Source organism: Nicotiana tabacum, chromosome 22, assembly GCF_000715075.1.
Source record: "Nicotiana tabacum cultivar K326 chromosome 22, ASM71507v2, whole genome shotgun sequence".
NCBI lineage: Eukaryota > Viridiplantae > Streptophyta > Magnoliopsida > Solanales > Solanaceae > Nicotiana > Nicotiana tabacum.
This window is the reverse complement of record NC_134101.1, coordinates 209,302,186-209,308,895: the sequence shown is the minus strand read 5'-3', so window position 1 is coordinate 209,308,895 and position 6,710 is coordinate 209,302,186.

Here is a 6,710-nt window from a genome sequence, read left to right as displayed (position 1 = left end):
TGGACTGGAAAGTGGATTGGCAATAAGTCGGTGAAAAGTGATTTATCATGCTCAAACATGAGCCGATAGGTCATTAGGGACGGTTTATAGATCGTCAAATTCCTACAAAAGGAATGAAAAGTGGGTGCATTTAAATGATCAAGACCTTGCAAACAATAACGCTCCTCACCCATATGAAATTTGGAACCTAAAAGCAATCGTTGAATGAACTGTATCTTTTTGTGTTGTTTGATAGAGACTTATTAACTACATGTAACCCTTGAGCTTTTTGGTATATTCTGTCAATTATTGATGCTTGCACAACTCAATATCCTTTGGTTTGCCCACTGGGATTTAGAAAAGCCTACGGCAAACCAGAATCTTGTGAAAGGAAATTTTAACAATATACATGAAGAACACCTAGTTTTGCCTCTACTTTTTGTTTATACTAGTTTCTCGGCACGCCATATTTTGCAAAATACAATATTGTAAAATAATATCAATACTTTAATAGTATCTAAACAAAGCACCGGGTACAATAACTTAATATATAATTTAGGAAAATGATATTATTGAACTAAATAATAACTACACAGAATTGACTTGCACTTACCAGAGGCGGCTCGATAAATTTTGTGGTTTAAAGCCAAACATTATGAGGGGCCTTAACTTTTTTATTAAAAAAATATTTTTATTTTTATTTGAAATCTATTTTTCTAGCTTTTTTTAGATGCAATGTTATTAATAATTTTTTTGTAATCAATTTCTCATAATAAGTCTTTCTCAATTGACTATATAGCTAATTCATTTAATCTCGCTTGAGACATTGTTGATCTTAGGTAAGGTTTTATCAATTTTAATTTTGCACTTTTTTCCGTTGAAACAACGGTAATAAGAGTTATTAACATTATTCTATAAGTTATATAGGCATTAGAAAAAGAATCAAATCTTTTTATTGATTGAGTATATCAATTAAACAGTTATCTTCTAATTGTATTATTTTCTGTAATACTTTTAATTTAGAAAATAAATCTAAACTATCAATATCGGGTTGATTATTATGCTTTAAGGAACATTCAAGATCAAAAAAATATTTTTTCAAATTTCCATCATGTAATGATCTCAGTTTTTTACCACTATATAGAAACCAAAAAAACATTAATATGCTTCTAATTTTTCAAATCTATTTTGAAGTGAAAAAATAACCTTGTATACTAATCTCTCCGGTCCATAATAAGTGACTTTTTTTACTTTTATTTTGGTCCAAAATAAGTATCCTTATATATAATCGAGAAGGAATTAACTTGTGATGACCCAAAGGGTCATCTTGTATTTTAGAATCCGAATCCGGGTTCCTTAGGCCTTGAAAACCTTATTTTATTTCTCCTCAATTTGCATGCGCAGTCCGGACGCGTTTCCGGAAAGCTTTTATGTGAAATTTAAGAAAAAATATTGAATTTGACCTTTAAAATTGATTAAAGTTGACTTCGGTCAACATTTTTCGTAAACGGACCCGGACCCGTGATCTGACGGTCCCGTAGGGTCCGTAGTAAAATACGGGACTTGGGTGTATGCCCAGAAACGAATTCCGAGGTCGTTAGCCCGAGAAAAAGAATTTTTAAAGAAATTTGTTTGCTGGAAAATATAAGGACTTTCGAAAATGAAATGGTGTGTGACCTTGATGGTATCGGGCCCGTATTTTGGTTTCGGAGTCCGGTACGGGATTAAAATAATAATTAAGTCGAATCTGTGAAATTTTGTAAGAATCGGAGTTGATTTGGTATAAATCGGAGCCTTAGTTGAGAAAATGGAAATTTCAATGTTTTTAAGAATTTCATGAATTTTGGTATTAAATTCGTAGTTTAAGATGTTATTTTGGTGATTCGATCACACGAGCAAGTCTGTATGATACTTTAAGACTTGCGTGCATATTTGGTTTGGAGCCCCGAGGGCTCGGGTGAGTTTTGGATAGGCCTCACAGTGATTAGAACTTAGGAAAAACTCAACTATGCATATGGTGTTTTGCACAAGCCTCTGATCTCGTAAATGCGAGATCAGACTTTGCAAATGCGAAATCTGTTGGCCTGGAAAACGCGACAATAATGTCGCAAATGCAAAGAAGGCCTGGGAAGGCCAACCTTGCAAATGCGAAACCTTGGTCGGAATTGCGAAGGCCCCAGAGGTCGCAAATGCGAAGGCATCAGAAATTCAAAGGGTTCACAATTGCAAACCCCCAATCGCAATTTCGATAACTGCAACATGTTAAATGAGAGTTAGACGGGATTTTCACTTCATTCTTCAAAATTTCAAAACCTAAACTCCTAAGGGCGATTTTTCTTGAGCAAATTCTTTCCCAAATCCTTAACTCTTTTTCTTTAATCTATTTCATCTTTTTACATGATTTCATCTCAAAATTTAGGGTTTTTCATGGGAAATTGGGTATTCTTGGGTAGAAATTAGGATTTTCGAATTTTGGGGATTTGGACCTCAGTTTGAGGTCGGATTTTAAAATTAATTGCATATTTGAGTTCGTGGGTGAATGGGTAATCGGGGTTTGGTTCGAACTTCAAGTTTTGACCAAGCGAGCCCGGGGTCGATTTTTGACTTTTTGGGGAAAATATTGGAAAATCTATATTCATGCATTAGAATTGGTTTATTTATCATTTATTGATGTTATTAAGTAAATTATGACTAGATACAAGCGGATTAGAAGTGGAACCGAGAGGTAAAGCAGTAATTGAGGTTTGATTTTATCCGTGGAATTGAGGTAAGTGTTTGGTCTAACCTTAGCTTGAGGGAATATGTGTTGTGGTCTTATTTGCTACGTGTTAGTGTTGAGTACGACATATAGGTGTGGTGACGAGTGTAAGCATGTGATTTTTGCCCTATGAAAGAATTACTCCCAAAAAAATTTAAAATAAAGTGTGACAACGAGTATCTATACGTTGGTTCGAGCATGCCCGTGAGTCTTATACCATGATTGTTGTGACTCTTACTATGCACCGTCCATGCTTAAATTGATGATTATAAATGTTGAACAAGACTTATGATAATTCCTTGGTAATTGACCATTGTTGAGTATTGGCTCAAGTTGAGATTTATTTTTGTGAAGTAACTGTTGGAACGAGATTGGTTATAGCTGAATCCCTCGCCGAGATGTATTTGTTTCTATTGTTGATTCCCTTGCCGGGATGTATTGTTTCTATTGTTTGGGTGAAGAAGAGTATAAACCACGAAGGGTGATGCCGTGCATGATATTGTGAGTGAGTGTTAATGAATGAAGGGTGATGCCGTGCCGATATTGTGAGTGTTAATGCACGAAGGGTGATGCCGTGCCATGATTTGAAAGCTAATGCACGAAGGGTGATTCCATGCCGATATTGTGAGAGTTAATGCACGAAGGGTGATGCCGTGCCATGATTATGAGAGTAATGCACGAAGGGTGATGCCGTGCCGTTTCTATTGTTTCTTATGGTGAGAATGAGAGTAAAAGCACAAAGGGTGATGCCGTGCACGTGTTACTGTTTCATTATTTCTATTGATACAAATATAGTGTTCATTATGCTTCTCTATTGAATAACTATTGACTTTGATGTTCCCCGCAGCATGTTCCCCTTTCCATCCTTATCTGTTATTTCCTGTTATTATTGTTCTGTTCGTATATAATTTGACTGCATATGTTTATATGATTGTCTTGTCCTAGCCTCGTCACTACTTCACCGAGGTTAGACTCGACACTTACCAGTACATGGGGTCGGTTGTACTGATACTGCATTCTGCACTTTCTGTACAGATTTCTGTGCCAGACCTCGTGAGTAGATCGTGGGTTTTTACCTTCAGTCCATAGGAGACTCGAGGTAGATCTACCGACATTCGCAGACTCCGGAGTCCCCTTCCTTATGCTTTAGATATACTATCTCCTTTCATGAGAACGATTGTACTTCTATCAGACTAATATTTGTAGTAAATCTTAGTCGTTCGTGGATTGTGACACCAGATTCTATGGGGTGGTTATGTGCTTGAGTTGTGGCACTGTTATATTACTTCCACATTTCTTAATTATATTGCTTAGCTAATATCTGATTCTATTTGATTAATAAAAATGGTGGTAAAAACTGTAATTGTCGGCTTGCCTAGCTTCACGAGTAGGCGCTATCACGACTCCCGAGGGTGAGAAATCCGGGTTGTGACATAACTTTATTTTTCCAAAATTTGCCTTATTTATATATCTCAATGTGTCAAGTTAACAACATATAAATTTTAAATAAAGACGATTTAATTAAAATATATTTTTTGCTCTAAGAGTCATTATTTTCTTAAGGGGTATGACAAATGTCAAAAGGTACTTATAGAGAGAGTATATATAAAAAGTAATTAACTCTAAAGGACTATTTGAGAGATTTTGATATTTCATTATCAACATTTTCCTCAAATTATTTCTTCCTATATATCACACATTTCTTACGAAATTCAGGTTCGATATTCATTCCAAATGCAATTTCTTTGGCAGAAATCATAGCAGTTGCAAATCATTCGTCTCTATATTTGTTAAAGAAAGAAATCAAACATTTTCACTTCACACAACGTTTTTTAAAAAACTTATATATATAGCCTATTAGGTATTAAAAAATAGCCCCCCACAAATATGAGGCCTAAAACAGTTGTTTTACTTGCTTTATGGAAGGACCGCTTCCGACACTTACAGTCTGAGATATCAATAAGAATAAAAGCATTTGAAGAATTATGGATCAAAATGATTGCTGCAAGAATACAAATCAAATTTTGAATGTTATTGTCATGACCCGGATTTTCCACCCTCAGGAGTCGTGATGACGCCTACTCATGAAAGTTAGGCAAGCCGAGTATTACAGATTTTATTACCCTTTTTCCTCAACCTTTTAACATTTACGAATTAACATGTGATCAACATCAGAATAATCATAATAAACAGAAATGCGGAAGACGAAATCTAATAGTTTAACTAAATACTAATACGACAATCCAAAATACAACTCTACCCAAAATTGGTGTCACAATGTCACGAATCATCTAGGAATACTACAAACAGTGGTCTGAATGGAAAATACAAGTCTGTCTCTGAAATACATAAAAATAGAATGGAAAAGATAGAAGGGGATGCTAAGGCCTACGGACGTCTGCAGGACTACCTCGGGTCTCCGCTGGACTGAAGGCAACAACCTCTCTATGGTCCAAATGCTCCAGCACCGGGATCTGCACATAGTGCAAAGTGTAGTATCAACACAACTGATCCCATGTGTTAGTAAGTGTCGAGCCTAACCTCGTCGAAGTAGTGATGAGGCTAGGAAAAGACTACCAAATAAACCTATGCAGTTAAACCATATACAACAAGTAATAATAACAGAAATTAGAAGTTAACGGTGGGAAGGGGAACATGCTGCGGGAATATCAAGTACAAACAAAATTTCAGTAAAGAAGCATAAAGAACACCATAATTAAACTATAAGCAAGAATAAGGAGGACAATAACAAGTGCACGACATCACCCTTCGTGCTTCTACTCTCGTTCTCACCATAAGAATCGATAGATTCGGCACGATATCATCCTTCGTGCTTTTATCTCACATAATCATGGCACGACATTATCCTTCGTGCATTATCACTCATATCGTGGTACGACATCACCCTTCGTGCTTTTACATTTACAATATCGGCACGACATCACCCTTCGTTCATTAACACTCACTCAAAAATATCACGCACTGCATTACCCTTCGTGCTTTCTACTCTTCCTTACCTAAGCAATAATCACAAAGCAATTCGGGTAAGGAAATCAATAAAATCACAATAGAATCCCGGCAAGGAACAATAAAATAAAAATAAATCCCGACAAGGGAAACAATATCATAAGTAATAACATCTCGGCAAAGGACACATTATCATAATCCCACCTCATTTCCACAATCACTTCACAACATAAATCTAAACTTGAGCCAATGCTCTACAATGTTCAATTACCAAGAATACTTCCATAGGCCTTATTCCACATTGATAATCATCATATTAAGCATGGACAATACATAACGAAGTCACAACAATCATAGTATAAGACTCACGGGCATGCTTGACACCAACGTATAGGTACTCGTTACCACACCTATACGTCGTACTCAACAATTAACACATAGCAAATGAGACCACAACTCCTATTGCCTCAAGCTAAGGTTAGACCAAATACTTACCTCAATGCCACGAACATAATCAAGCCTCAACTACCGCTTTACCTCTTGATTCCACCACCATCCCGCTTGTATCTAGTCATAATTTACTTAACGATATCAATAAATGCTAAATAAACCAATTCTAATGCATGAAAATAGGTTTTCTAGTAATTTTTCCAAAAAAGTCAAAAATCGACCTCGGGCCCGCTTGGTCAAAACTCGGAGTTCGAACCAAAACCCGATCACCCATTCACCCACGAACTTAAATATATAATTTGTTTTCAAATCGGACCTCAAATCGAGGTCTAAATCCCCAAAATTTGAAAATTCTAAGTTCTACCCAAAACACCCAATTTCCCATGAAAAACTCTTGATTTTGAAATGAAATCATGTAAAAAGATGGATTAGATTGGAGAAATGAGTTAGAAATGACTTACTAATGATTTGGAAGAGTATGTGCCTTTGAAAAATCGCCCAAGATGTTTTAGGGTTTGAAAGAGTTTGGAAAATGGGAAAAATTCCATCAAAATTT